This window comes from Lycium ferocissimum, chromosome 5 (assembly GCF_029784015.1).
Source record: "Lycium ferocissimum isolate CSIRO_LF1 chromosome 5, AGI_CSIRO_Lferr_CH_V1, whole genome shotgun sequence".
Taxonomy (NCBI): Eukaryota; Viridiplantae; Streptophyta; class Magnoliopsida; order Solanales; family Solanaceae; genus Lycium; species Lycium ferocissimum.
Genome location: NC_081346.1, coordinates 2,383,633 through 2,400,098, shown reverse-complemented (window position 1 = coordinate 2,400,098; position 16,466 = coordinate 2,383,633).

Sequence of the window (16,466 nt, the reverse complement as noted above, 5' to 3'; positions counted from 1 at the left end):
AAGTCTAAATCTACATAAAATTCAATAAATAAATAATGCTAAACAGGAGTCTAAAATAAGGACAAAAAAGTCTTTATTCAATTTTTAAATACTTTGGGTGCAATTTTAATTTTTAGACAGCCTTTAGTATTTTAGAATTTACAGAAAAGATCGAACTAATCTTTTAATAACTTAATATCACAAAAAGTGAGAAAAAAAGCAATTGTGTTATAAAACTATATATAATTGCAGATAAATAAATGAAGCAAACCAATAACTTTGTAGAGAGGAGGTAGAGATTGTATTATCACATTTCTTGATGTTGCAAATAAAAAGGCATAGCTTCTTCTTTATAGAAGAAGTTTGCCCCTCAACTTACAATATACAACTTGTACAAGTTGCTCTACAACTTGGTACGACTAAGATATACAACTAATATACAACTTTCTACAACTAAGATACAACTTGCAAGTGCAAGTTGTATTTATCACTTAATGTGTAGGTGATATAATTTACATTTAATAATACATCCAAATATCAACTTGTAAAATAATTCATAACACTCCCCTTTGGATGTTTTATTAATAGATAATGTGCCTCGTTAAAACCTTACTAAGAAAAATCCAGTGGGAAAAATCCTTGTGAAGGGAAAAGAGTACACATATCTGGTAATACGCATTTCCAGCTGCCTCATTAAAAACCTTACCAGGAAAACCCAATGGAACAAAACCTTGGTTAAGGAAAAAAGAGTGCAACGCGTATTTACTCCCCCTGATTAAAGCATCGCTTAATTCTTGAAGATGATGTACTCCGATCTTGAATATCAACTTGTTTTATGCTGAGGTTGGCAGTATTTATGATCAAATCTGTCAAATCATCATTTGAACGAACTGGTCGATCTCGTATGCCACCATCTCTTGATAGAGTTGCATCGTTGTCATGTAATATTGTTGCAATCACGCCAAGTACATTCTTGACTTGCTTTATAAACTGTTGTTATCTTTCTATGATTTGATTGTCAGTAAAATAACATGGTATGACAGTAATCCTTCATGAAAATAGATAACATATCTGTATCGAACTCTTATATAGATCATATGAATGCCCTGTATATCCAAAACACTTGACAATATTTGTTAGGATAAAAACATTCATGTCAGGGCTTTCATACACGCAATATGAAATTGATCTATTTCAATTTAGGAGTAAAACTATAGCATGCTCGTAGTTATAGGAAGATATATAAATGCATCAATTGCACAAATATATGGTACTTCAGGACCAATTCAATTTTCTCATTTCAATCTATTTTAGCAAATAATCTACTACTTTTGGAAACTCTTTAAGAGCTTCAATAATACTCAAGTCATCAACTTGCAGAGTAATATGAAATGTTCTGATTATCATAAAGAGACAAGGGTAAACAGGGTCATCTTTGTACCCTTCGTCAATAAATATTCACTAAGATGATGAAAATACATTCACCTTACCTGATTTAATCCATATAAGGATTATGAACAAGTTTCCCAAGAACTTGTATATGCTTCAGGCATTTTGAATTATTCAGAAAATTTTGAATCTTATCAAGTAAGACATATAGACTGTGACAACATCCATTTAGTAGTTAAATGGCGTGACATCTTCTGATGTAGGTCCAATAAGCTTTACGCTTACCAAGATGCATCATATCACTTGATAATTATTTCTACGTTGGCATGCTTTAAGAGACGTAGAACTTAGATCCTCACTATTTTATACAATATTTTGCACCATATTGTATCAAAGATATCATTGACGAGATATCATTTTGTCGTGGTTCGCAAGTTGACATAAGTTACCGAGATCTCATCACTTCATTATTTTCAGGTACCTGAACCTCCCATAAGGTTTCATGAAGTGTTATGTCGTAGGCTTTTCAAGAGCACATTGCCTCCTTATTATGATTGTTTTGATCATTTGCTCATCTCCATTTTCAAGGATTATTACATTTAGAACCGATTGGTCTACCATGCTTCATACATGCTGTATACTCTGTCCTTCAGGGACATTAAGAGCATTTTGCAGATGAAATATGACAATAGTTGGGTCAGTAAATGCTTCCAACATTTGACTTGAATTATCTGAGAATCATAGTGATGATAATTTACAACATATTTCTTAGCTGCATATTCTCTCCCCCTTATGTTAGAAAAAATAACACATATCCCAATTTTATTTGGGAAATCCATCTGTGTGCATCATGTTATATCCATTAATTATATACCGCACATCAAAAGCTATAAGATGGAAATATCTAGTTCCTGACCTTGAACCAATTACGAGGGGAGAATTTATCATAATTTATTGGTCTGAAGCATACAGGCGTTGTTGTATGCAATATATCATATCTCAGACCAACATTTGAAGCTCTGTTCTCATAAGCAATGGTTTAGTTATATTATGGAGGCATCCAATGCCAAACCAACTTAGATTTAACCAGCATTATCAAGATGAATTGTCTGATTACATATTCTGGAAATTGTGCTTCCAACTCAATTATTTTGAGCAAGCAACTTCATAAATGTCAAACTGCCAGTTGATAATAAACTTACATGTGACCGTCTCATAGATGCATCTATTTAATACATCACATTACAGGTGAAGGAGCCCATGTTCACCTTTTATATTTTTCAGAATTTTTGGGGGATTCAGTCCTAACATTAGTTGGTGTAATCAACTTATCATGAGAACAAGCAACATAAACAAATTCTTGAAGAATCTTCTAGTTCTTCAATATATTTTGAATACTCAATTAGCACATCAGATTTAAATCAGGACAACCAAAATGGTATTGTCAACTGATAAAATTATCTATATCCGTAAAACTTAAGTTTACCATGACGAGTGCTATTTATTTTAGTAAACTTCTGGTTTAATATTGCATGAGATTTTATGTCATAAACTTCTGGTTTATTGTGACATGTGATCCATCATGCTCGGGTAACGTTTCATATACATATTTCTTACCCGTAGTAACTTAAAGATATTCAATTTTCCAATCATTTGTAGTCCAATATGATAACCAATTTTATTGCTATCAAACTTCAGGTTTACTATGATTTATAACAATTACGATCTGAGATAAATGGTGCTATCATGTTGTTACGCCCTATTTTGAACGGGTCCAAGATAGTTTGCAACTTCACGGTTCTTCTAACTGGTTTAAAAAGGGTTAGAGTCGCCACCTTATTTTTTAGGAAAAATAGGAAACCTATATGTATTTGTGTGTCTACTCCATTTTTAATCCACGAAACATATGAGATTCTAGATAAGGGTTTTATTTACCCCGAGGAGAAGGTATTAAGCATCCTCGAACATCCTCGCCCAAAGACCGAATCGTAGACTTAGTTTAACTGAATACTAGCGAAGGATTATCTATCTGTTTATCATTATTATTACCTGTTTTCAAAATGTTATGATTTCATGAAAAGCTACACTAGGTGATAATATCCTAAGTATATACAGTGTATAAAAATGTATTTATATCAAGTATTCATAAAGAATGTATAGTAAAAAAGAATATAAAGAGAATGTACCTCGTAAGTATAATGTACCTCGTAAGTATAAAAGTATATCTGTTAATACAAAGAGTGTAGATATATGTTAGTGTAAAGAATGTGTAACTACATTAAGAATATAAAAAAAAAATGTAAGACTATGTAAAAATAAATATATCAAGGATATAAAGAATGTGCGTCTATGTATATTAAAAGAATGTATGTATATTAAACATATAAAGAACATATTTCAAGTGTAAAAGAGTGTACGTCAAACCTAAAACGTATAAAGAATTATAGGTATATTAGTGCATAAAGAATGTAAAAATAATTTACGAATATTCATTGGTGTAAAGATTTTATATAACGAAATTATTCAGAAAAGTGAAGTTTATTTGACTTGTTTCTACCGTTTAGTTAAAAAGAGTTTTTGTTTAATGAATATCCTATCAAAAGAATAAGGAACAAAATAATTGTAAAAAGTATTGGTAAAAAATAAGTATAAGGAATTGTGGATAAAAAATGAGTGAAAATGTGTAATGCCTCTAAAGAATAAAAGATTTGTAAATGGACGACTTAATATTTACCTAGTGTCAAAAGGTGTATTTAACTTAATTAAAATATGTATTAGTGTACACGAAATAATATAAAGTGTAAGTTGTATTAAGAGTGTATAAAGAATATAAAATAAAGGATGGACTAGTATGTTTACCTAATCGTCAAAAGTGTGAATTTATTTAACAAAGTATTTATATCAAGTCAATTTAATCTAGTTATGAAAGTATTGACGGCCTAAGTCTTTTAAAGCGAATGCCAATTTTAAGTTTAACAAACAAGGCGACAAGTAAATAAATATATCAACTTTGTCATTCCAAAAAATAAAGTTTCCACTATACTATGAGTTTATGTTTTGTACAAAATAAAAAAAAATGCGGAAAGTAAATACAAACGGTGATTTGATGAAGTCTTCGGATTCCTTCCGAGTGTCGTCTTCGGGATGTCTCTCGGTGCACATAAACACTTAGTAAAAATGTTAGTAAGAGAATAAATAACTATCGGATAAATTAAAGAAATAATGAATAAACTTAAAATAAAAAAACCCGTTTTTGTACATGGGAGCACTTGGAAATCGACGAAAATTTCTTCATCGGCCAAAAGTGTAGTATTTGTAATAAATTGCAAGATGAAAGAAAAAGTATTAGTTAAAATAATTTGAAAAATTCAAAAAGTAAGGTATGTGACATAAAGTCTTTAAAAAGTGATTTGATAAAGATTCTTTGAAAAAGTAATGTGACCAAAGTCCTTGAAAAAGTAGTTTGACAAAAAGTTATTGAAAAAATGATTTGACATAAAGTTTTTGAAAACATGATTTGACAAAAGAATGATGAAACTTGATGTGACCCTAAGATTGGTGTAGTGTATGTAGTGTAACAAATGTATAGGTGGATGATGTATGTAAAAAGAACATAAGAATAAAAAAGAAAACATAGGTAAATATAAATATAATGTATAGCCAATGTAAATAGCAAAATATATAGAAAAAAATAGGCATGTAGTGTGATGGTATTGACAAAAGTGTAAAGAAAATACTTGACAATGTATACATGTATTGAAAATAAATAAAGTTGTAGAGAGCAATATAGCAAAATATAAAGATAATGCATAAAAAATGTAGAGACAATAAGTGCATTCCTTTTAATGAAAAGTTTCTCCTTCTTTTCTTAGTAGTTAAGTAATGTAAATATGTACATGTATATGTATATAATGTATGTGTATAAAAAAATATACAAAAGAATAGATAGATGTAAGATAGTATAAAGGAAAAGTGTGGAGAGTATAAGGAAAATGTATGTAAAATGTAAAGAAAAATGTATAGGGAATACAAAAATATAGAAACAATATATGAAGAAATTTAAAGACACAATGTATATAAATAAATGTAAAAATAATATAGATAAAAAAATATAAAGACAATGCAAGTAAATAAATGTAAAGACAATATATATGAATAAGTAAAGATAACAATGTATGAATGAAATATAAAGACAACTAAAAAGAAATATAGAAAGAGGAAGAAAGTGCTAGCCTTGCTAGTCTTCCTATAGAAAGAAAATCTAGAGAGTGTAGAGAGAAAAAATGTATGTGAGGTAGTGTACGAAGTGATGAGAAAAATGAGAGGGAAGTCCTCCTTTATATAGGCAAAGATAAATCACTTTTTATCCAAACCCATGTGCCAAAATCATGAAAACACACAAAACCATGGCTTCTCAAAATCATGTCTAAATCTTATCTCGTGTTTAAAATTAGTTCCTCCGACTTCCATATAATAATAATGGTAACTAAAATAACAATGTATAAAAATATATTTAAGGTAATTTCGTGAATCAAGTAAAAAATGTGATTTGAATTAAGAGAGATCTGCTAATTAATTGAAGTAAAAGCGTATTAGCATGTTGTTTATATACAAACGAATATATATAAAATAATTATTTAAAATGAAAATAAATTGATAAAAATTCCTATTATTTAAAAATAAGGACAATCATCAATAAATTATATTAAAGTTAAAAAATGTATAAAAATAGTATTTTGTGCTATTTAATGACTAGGAAGCCTAAAGAAGTTAATTTTTAAATACAGAGGGCCAAAATTGGGTGTCAACACATGTATAACCTCTTCAAGAGACTTTAATTTATTTTTCATAATCAGATATTATTTGAACACTGCTGGTGTCATGATACTCGTAAACAAACAATTATCTCTTTTGGAGTCCTTGATTTTTGTATCACCAAATATTGCTTAGATACTGCTAGTATCATGAGAGAAAATTTGGTTAGACACTACTAGTGTCATGAAAGAAACAATAATTAAATGGACATTATAAATTGTAAATTATGAAAAGTAAACGTTAAGTTCTAACTTCAGTATTTCAAATATCTCCTTCAAGGAGACTAGCCATTAACATCTGAATATTTTGTATCAAAGCGTGACCACACATAGTAATCACATCCTTTAGGAAAGGGATACACTAATGTTTATTTCCTTCAAGGAAATCAATAACAACTAACCATAATTTATCAATGTGGCTGTAGTAGAAAGCACTTTACTCTGCTTCCTTTTGCTTTAAAATAATGCTTTAATAAAATTATTCAAGATGTTTCTACGTACGACAGGTATGTGTTGCAATGCCTTAATTTCATACCACACAAATAAAATGTATATTCCTTGTATTTTATCTCTCCAGAAGATAGGTTGTGGTATTTCTTCATTCACTTCTGAAAATGAATCCCAATTATTCAAATGTGCTTGCTATACGACGTTCATCAATAACTCGTTATTTTCCTCAAGCACAAGAAGATATTGCTTCAGAATATTTCTCAAATATTTTACCAATTCTTTCTGCTTCAGGAGTAAAGTTTAAAGTTTTACCACTTCGGGAGTAAAGTTTAAATGTTTATTACTTCAATAGTAAATTTCAAATCTTACTACTTTAGGAGTAGATTTCAAATATTTACTATTTCAAGAGTAAATTTCAGAGTTAAACTACTTCGGGAGTAGATTTCAGAGTTCTACCATTTCAAGAGTAGAATTCAAAGTCTTACTACTTCGGGAGTAGATTTCAGAGTTCTACCATTTCAAGAGTAGAATTCAAAGTCTTACTACTTCGGGAGTAGAGCTTATAATTTACTACTTCAGGAGTAGAGTTCAAAGTTTTACTACTTCCGGAGTAGAGTTCAAAGTTCTACTACTTCAGGAGTAGAGTTTCTGAGTTTACTACTTCGGGAATCAAGCATAGAATATTTAGAATATTTCTTCTCAATTATTCTACCTCTTCTAGAGATGAGTTGTGATAACTTCACAACCAAACGCACATCCGCATTTATAAGCTTACCACATACTATCACATTCACTTCAGGGAATGGATATGTATTTGTAACATTAATTAAAAAAATTCTCATTCTTCAAGAATGAAACATAATCATCTAGACTTGACTTAAACCATATCAAATCGTAATAGCTTAGAACCTCTTTTAAGATATTGCTAATTTAGGAGCAAATCGAGACATACGTACAATTTAGAGAATCTTTCTCTAACATATATTCACTTGTAGTCACTACAAGCCTATGAAAATATTACCACTTCTGGTGGTTATAGACATAGATGAATTTAATCATAACGATATGTAAGATATATTATCACTTCTGGTGATCATGTATTTCTTGGAAACTTTCATTCTTAGCCATTAAGGATTATGAAATTAATATCATAAATCCTCTAAACAATATTGTTCTTCGGGAACAAAATTTAAAGTATAAATGATCAAGCGAACCATTTAAGATTAGGAGATCAAAAGAATCCAATATATGAAATAATGGTAACAAACATCCAAAATCCATTAAGGATGATATACGATTCACTATTAGTGCCATGGATTCATTAGCTCTTTTCCATAATAACAATTTTACTTATGGCAAAATACATGCCAAAGATTTTGTCACAAACTAACCAGTAAGGTTGGAAATCATCTTTCTTCAAGCCACATACTTAGAATCTCAAATATCTTAGCAAAGAGAACTTATGTCCCTCGCGATATTATATACAACGGAGGTAACAATAAAAATGAAACGAAAGATGCTAAACGGAATACCTGATGCAGCTCTTACTTTTGTCATAAAAATATTTTTCCAAGATGGCAGAGTCTCGTGCTGATAACGTGTTATGAAACTATATATAATTGCAGATAAATAAATGAAGCAAACCAATAACTTTGTAGAGAGGAGGTAGAGATTGTATTATCACATTTCTTGATGTTGCAAATAAAAAGGCATAGCTCCTTCTTTATAGAAGAAGTTTGCCCCTCAACCTACAATATACAACTTGTACAAGTTGCTCTACAACTTGGTACAACTAAGATATACAACTAATATACAACTTGCTACAACTAAGATACAATTTGCAAGTGCAAGTTGTATTTATCACTTAATGTGTAGGTGATATAATTTACATTTAATAATACATCCAAATATCAACTTGTAAAATAATTCATAACAAATTGCAAGTTTAATTTTAATATTAATTTTGTTATTATTTTTTATAATAAAAAAGTACGGAAAAAGGGCCAAATATACCCCCACATTGGAACAAGGCTAAATATACCCGTTATATTTTGGATCTAAATATGCTTACCGTTATACTTATTGGTTCAAATATACCCTCCTCCGTTAAGTTTATCTAAGAATCTAATCCTCAAGACAATGAGATTTGATGAGTCGATGCTTTTTTCTCATTCCTAACCCATTCCCTCATTTGTTTTTGACCACTAAATTTTTTTTTTTTCCCATTGATAAATTAAAAACACAAAGATTTCCGATGAGGTGGTACCAAAGATGCCAATAAGTCTACGAAGTATAAATTTTTTAACTTATTTCCAAAAGTACAGGGGTATATTTGACCCTTTTCCGTAAAAAAGTAACTAGGATCGGCAAGATCATTATAATTTTCGTTTTCAATTTTACTAGTAGGGGGGACATCCCCTTATCCCTCGACAGCGCAATGCTTTGGCTTGGACGTACCTACGCCCTTTTCTTTATTTTGATATATCTACTCCCTTTTCTTTATTTCACCATCATCTTAATTATTAATGCTCTTAATAAAATAAAATATAAGATGCCCGGCTTCCAAGGTTTTTATTTTTATTTTAAGTTTTTACTTTATTTTATCATCAAATAGATACAAAGAAATCAATAATCGCAGAAAGATTTACTTTTAATTAAATTCATTTGTATTTTAACAATAACTTTTAAAAACATTCTAATTGTTATTATATATAAACATATACAAAATGTATTTTGTACCATCACTTTAGTTATAATTAAAAAATGGAGTTGATGGAATTAAGTCTTTGAGATAAAGACAATTTTTTCTCATTATCATGACAATGAAAGTTGTTAAATTTTTTCTTTTAAATTCTTTAATATTTTATATGTATATCGACGATAAACATTTCAATTAAGTTATCGCATATCCAAACATAAGAACCATTGTTGTATATATTGGATTTTTTTAAAGCAAAACTAATAAAATATCTTTATTAAATTAATTAAAAAATATATTATAATTTTTTATATTAACAATCATAGATAAAACAAATTGTTACAAAGAAAGATATATGTTATATTATTAATCACCAAATTTTAATTCTGAAATGCAAATATAAAGTCATACATTTTATAAACGGAAAAGGGTCAAATATACCCCTGTACTATCGGAAAAGGGTCAAATATACCCCTTAATATTTGGTTCAAATATACTGCAGGATACTTTAAAAATATCCCTTACCGTTATACTTTGGCTCAAATATACCCCTCGTTTTAATGAAGGGACACGTGTCATCATCCTATTGATCTATTTTAAATTATTTCTTAATTAATTAAAATCCAACCCATAACCCGGTATCCATTAAAAAATTCATATCCACACCCGGTATCCTATTAAAATGAAAGTTTTGCTCCCCCTTCTTCTTCTTTGCAGATTAAATGCCTTGGAGCAGATTAAATATGGTAATAGTGGGACCATCAATTCACCATTGAAATTGAATTCAATATTGATTGAGAATAAATAACATAATAGCATAGTATATGCAGAAAGCTAAGAACTTTGTCACAATGAAGAACCAATTTTGATGGAGGATAAAAAAAATAATAGCATAGTAAATCCATAAAGTTGAAAATTTTGTTCAAGCTGAAAATATTGAATAGGAAAAAAGTCCATCCGATTGATAATAAACAACACAATAGCATAGTAAAAGCGAAGAGCTGAAAGAATTGCTGAAGTGGAAGAAGAATTAGATTTTGATTGATGGAAAAAAAGCAAAAGTATAGCGAAATGCAAATGCATAAAGATGAAGCTTTGATGAAATGGACCGGCGGCAAAGGAGGAGCAAAGATTTCATTTTAATTGGATACTTATGGGTATGAATTTTTTATTAGATACCGGGTTATGAGTAATTGATTAAGGGACATTTTAAAATAGACCAACAATGATGACACGTGTCTCTCCGTTAAAATGAGGTATATACACCAATAACGGGGATATTTGGACCCAAACTATAATATATTTGACTTTTTAGATAAGACGAGTATATTCTTTTCATTTTATAAAATGTAAAGAAACAATAATCAGAGACTGCAATTGAGAGTAAATAAGTAAAGTATAGACAATGAAGGAAAATGGGGATAAAAGTCACTCCTTCACTTTTACTTGTCGACGTTAACTCTCAAGAAAAAAATTCTTCTTCTTATTTTACCCTTCACATTAATTATTCATTTTCAAAAGTATTTATTAAGGAAAAAAGGGGATAAAAGTCACTCCCTCCCTTCAGGGAAAGATTTAATTAATTTTATCTTGTAATTTTATCTTGATTTTGTAAATGAACAAGTAATTTGGACATATATTTTTAGTAATATGGCCAAGTAATATGGGACGAATCGGAGAGGATAAGATGTGAAAGATTTAATTATTTTTATCTTGGTTCTGTAAATGAACAAGTAATTTGGACATATATTTTTAGTAATGTTGAGTACTTCATTTATGAACAAGTAAAAGTACACGGATGAAATAAGTATGTGTCGGACAATTAAAATTGAAGTGCATACTCGTATACATGAGCAGAGAATAAATATTCATTAAAAAAATAGTTTAGTAATGTGGCCAAGTAATATGGAATGGAGAGAGTACTTCATTTATTAATTCTTAAAGAACTTGAAAAGTCAAAAGTCAACAAGTATAAGTGCACGGAGGAAATAAATGTGTCGGAGAATTAAATTTGAAGTGCATACGTGTATACATGAGAAGAGATAAATATTCAATACTATGACATATGACCACATAGGATAAAAAAGTAGTTGGTTAAAATTTATATAGCTTGTGGTACAAATTACTATTGCTGTGTTAGTCCTCTCTTCACACTTAGATATATTAGAAATAGAAAAGAAGAGAAATATAGAATAGAAAAATAGACATATATTTTTAGTAATGTGGCCAAGTAATATGGACGAAGGGAGTACTTCATTTTTGTTAATTCTTAAAGAACGTGAAAAGTCAAGTATAGTAATGTGGCTAAGTAATATTGAGATGAAGAGAGTACTTCATTTATTAATTCTTAAAGAACGTGAAAAGTCAAGTGTACTTCATTTATTAATTCTTAAATAACATGAAAAGTCAAAAGTTCACGGAGAAAATAAATATGTGTCGGATAATTAAAATTGAAGTGCATACATGTATATATGGGAAGAAAATAACTACTCAGCAAAAACGTGAAAAATCAAAAGTGAACAAGTAAGAGTGCACGGAGGAAATAAATATGTGTCGGAGAATTAAAATAGAAATGCACACGTGTATACATGAGAAGAGAATAAATATTCAGTACTATGACATATATGCACATGGGATTTATTAATTCTTAAAGAATGTGAAAAGTCAAAAGTGAACAAATTAAAGTGCATGGAGGAAAATTAAAAATTGAACTACATATGTCTATACATGAGAAGAGAATAAATATTCAGCTAGAACACAAAAAGTCAAAAGTGAACAAGTAAAAGTGCACGGAGAAAATAAATGTGTCGGAGAATTAAATTTGAAGTGCATACGTCTATACATGAGAAGGAATAAATATTAAGTACTATGACATATGTCTACGTGGGATATAAAAATAGTTGGATAAAGTGTACAAATTATATAACTTATGGTACAAGCATTCATTGAGTGTATAATTTGTGAAGCTCATGGTACAAGCTAGATAAGCTGTGTTCGTCCCTCCTCCACGCTTATATATAATAGAAAAGTAAGAGACACATATGACCGCTTAAGATTTTCGTCCAACTCATTAAACAGTTTATTTAATACTAGTATTTGCTCTGTTCACTTTTACTTGTCACGTTTCGTTTCATAAGAGTCAATTTAACTAATTTTCAGAGCTAAATTGAATTAGATTAGTTCAATATTTTAAATTATAAATTTTGATGTATGAAAACTATACGAAAAAACAATAAGGTGCAATTTTTCTCATATTGATATGATGAAAAATACATCTTAAAATGTTAGTCAAAGTCCATGCAGTTTGACTCTCGAGAAACAAAACGTGAAAGGTAAAAGTGAACGGATGGAATAACATTTATCAAAAGAGTTAGTTTGACTAAATTATCATTTTGTCTTCGCAAATTCTTTCTGAATAGTCGTAAGATATTCGAGCAATGGTATATTTGAAAAAAGAATAATGCTATTTAGTCTTTTAAAACAATAATTATTTTGAAGGATATTTGTTTATTTAAAGCTACAACTGAAAAAGGATCAAAGGGAATAATCAAGATTTTCTAATATAAAAAATAAATTCAATACCATAATCTAAAGGCAGTAGGTTGCTCGCAACACCAGTCACAGTAATCAAAATTCCATAGAGAATATATATGCCAACCACATCAATTATTCTTATCTGCAATATTCTTTTCTTTATCAGACTTGTCCACATTATTAAAATCCACAAATAAATAACAATTGTCGTATCTTTTAACACGTTACTAATATCATTGAAGTCACTAAATACGTTACCCCAATAGGCCAATAGCTGCTTTGTGCTTTTGATCAGCGATTCCTTACGTGCCCTATTAATTACCAAGTCCCATGCAAAAAGGATCTTGTAGGTTTTCAATTTGAGCGGCGAGTTTAACTTATATAAAATGAAGAGATTTTTATATCATTAGATCACCTTTACTTGTTATGGCAAATAATCTATCTTATTTTTTGGATTGCAAATTCTACACCATCAGATTACCATAAAATTGATAACTAATGATAAATCAAGAATCATAAGAGCTGAAAAACATTATGTATTTTGTGATTTACAACTGATGAACTAGAGACTATTTATATAGAAAGAGGGAAAGACCTATATAATTGCAAGCATGATTCTAGCTGTATATCTTCACAATAGTAGGGCATGTATATCTTGCACAATATTAGAAGTGTGATTTTTCATAGTTAAAGGAGAATATTTTACCAGATATTTGAAATGATTTTATATAGTAGTAAAATCATATCTAACAATATCATATCTAATATGGTAAATAGAAATATTCAAAGTTTCTTGCTTTAATTAGTCATCACGTGTTCAAAAGTCACCGATAAAATTCACTGGATTCGTTACTAAAACGGATAAAACGCTCTCCATTAAAAAGTTTTTTTTTAAAAAAAAAAAAAAAAAATTTTAAGTTCGAACCCGAGATATCTATGATTTGGAATGAACGGATCCATGTCATTTATTCCACTATACCCCTCGGTGGTTTTATCATCTATAGTAATCAAGCTAAAGAAATTAAGGTAAGAGAGCCTTGCAACTTACCAATCGCATGTCCATTTTATCATCAATTAAGTTAAAACGAAGTAATAGGCATGCAAGTTGCATGTTTCCGCTTTTGCGTTATACGAGTAGAAATAGAAAGTTGTATCCGTCATGTGACTTATAAAAATATTATAGGGGAAATAACTGTAATATACAACCCACACATCTAGTTTGCGGCCGATATATCCCATATATAGCCCATGGTATCGTTGGTATACGTAATATATATGTTTTGTACAGCTACACAACCTACTCATCTAGTTTGTATCATTGGTGTATAGATTATGTATCTGTTCTATATAGCTATATATAACATTACGTATACTCTATATATAATGTGTATTCTTTGTATAATTATGGATTAACACACTAAACCAACTCAAATTGCAGGGTATATATAATGTATATGTTCTGTATAGCTATATGTAATCATTACATATACTTTGTATATATGATGTATAAACACACAATACCAACTCAAATTACGATGTATAAATAATATATCTGTTTTATATAGATATACATAGGTTACTCAATCTATCTTAATACTCAAAATTCTACGAAATTACACTCTAAAGAGTTGAAAACACAAAAGATAGACTGAGCAACCTATGTATAGCCTATTTAACGAGTTCGGTGATTGATTGATTCTCAATCGTAATTGGAAAACTTCAACCATTTCAGAACTAAATTGTATTAAAAGTAACAAACTAAAACAAGAAGCTACGCAAATCAGATTAGTAAAACCAATCAATGAAAAGAAATTGGTAAAGTCTAGCACAATATCAATTAGTGATTGGTGAAAAATAGTTATAACATCACTTTCTAATTTCTACCTAACAAATGGTACATATGGGAGAAACTAGATAGGCGAAGGGCTAAGATTGGGTAAGGAAATGATAATTAGGCTAAAACTAGTTAACTAGATACCCGAATGGTATCTCCAGGTAATTAATCCAATATTATATTGAACTCACAGCCCAATGCTATCATTTAGCTTTGTGTATGCTTTTGATTACAGATTGCTTACATGACCCATTATGAAGTCCAATCGATGCCCAAAGTGGAGACAACAGTAGTACTGTAGTAGTTTACCTGGCCCATTATAATGTACTCCCTTATTCGTCACGTTTTGCTTCTCAAACGTCTATCTGGCTAATTTTTTTAAAGTTAAATTAAACTAGATTAATTTAATCTTTTAATATTGAAATTTCGATGTTTAAAGAAAGTTATTATAAGTTGCAATTCTTCATATATTAATACGATCAATAAATACATCGTAAAATATTATTGGGGTCAAAAGTTCATTTAACAGTTTGAAAGTTAAGAGGCATTTTTAAGTGAAAGTGAATGGCGGGGGTATTTCACAGCTCACAACGTTAGAATGAGAGAGGCATCACTCAATCTAAAAGTTACAATAGCAGCCCAATTTGCTTGCCTAAAGACAAAGAAACGTCAATCAATAATTAAAATTTTCATATAGTACATACTTTATTCTCCCAAGCTTTTTCTAAAAAAAATTCTGCAATCATAGTGCTAAAATGGTTTTATAATGAAACATTAAAATTGCAATTCTTGGCAAGACGCGTCAATCTTAAAGATAGAAAAAGAGTCATGGAAAGTGACAATTGCATAAGATATTCGTGTTATCTTATACTCCCTCCTTTGTTATATTTCATGTGAATATGTTTAATTAGGTTCAGTGTCTGTGAAATAAAGAAAAATCTTTGAAATTTGTGATCTCAAACATGTCATGATATTTTTGTGATTTTTTTAAACGAACCAGACCCGATCCATCAGAAAAAAAATTATTATGTGGCTTTAGAAAATTATGTCTACTAAAAAAAAATGGGTAGACTTTTTTTTAAAGTCATGTAACATTTTTTTTTAATTAAAAAATAACCTAAATGATTTTTTTTTTTAAAAGCCCGTCGTTAAAAAAAGGGTATATTTGCACCATTTTATAACGAAGTGATATTTGCACTATTTTGTAAAAAGGCAAGGGCATATATACACCACTATCAGAATTGATATATCGGTATATATATCGCAAATGCGAAAGTTGAGATATTTACACCTTTGCCCTTCTAAGTATAAAAACATGTCAGAAATATATTTCTTGAAACAGAATAAAAAGAAAATTATGTTACATAAAATGGACAGTAACGTGCATACTACTCTCTTACCATCTTAATTTTAGTTTTTTCTTTTCTTTTTTTGTTTTTTTGTTTTTTTTTTTTTTTTTTTTACAAAAACACTCACCTCCTCAGTCCCCCATTCTCTCTCCCATATAATTATTACGATATTATTGTTTCCCATTTCCCTTTCTTCCCTAAGCTCTGCATCTGTTGCTTGATATCATCTTTCTAGGCTCGTCAAAAAATTTCAGAGATATATCCATTCCTTAGAACCATGAAGCACATGATTTGGCAGCTATTATCAATTATTATTAAAAAAAATAAAAATCCATCGTTGGTAATTTGGTATAACACAAACTTGATCCAAACTCGCCCTAAGAGTTGGGATGCAATTTTAATAGCTAATCTAGCTCCAG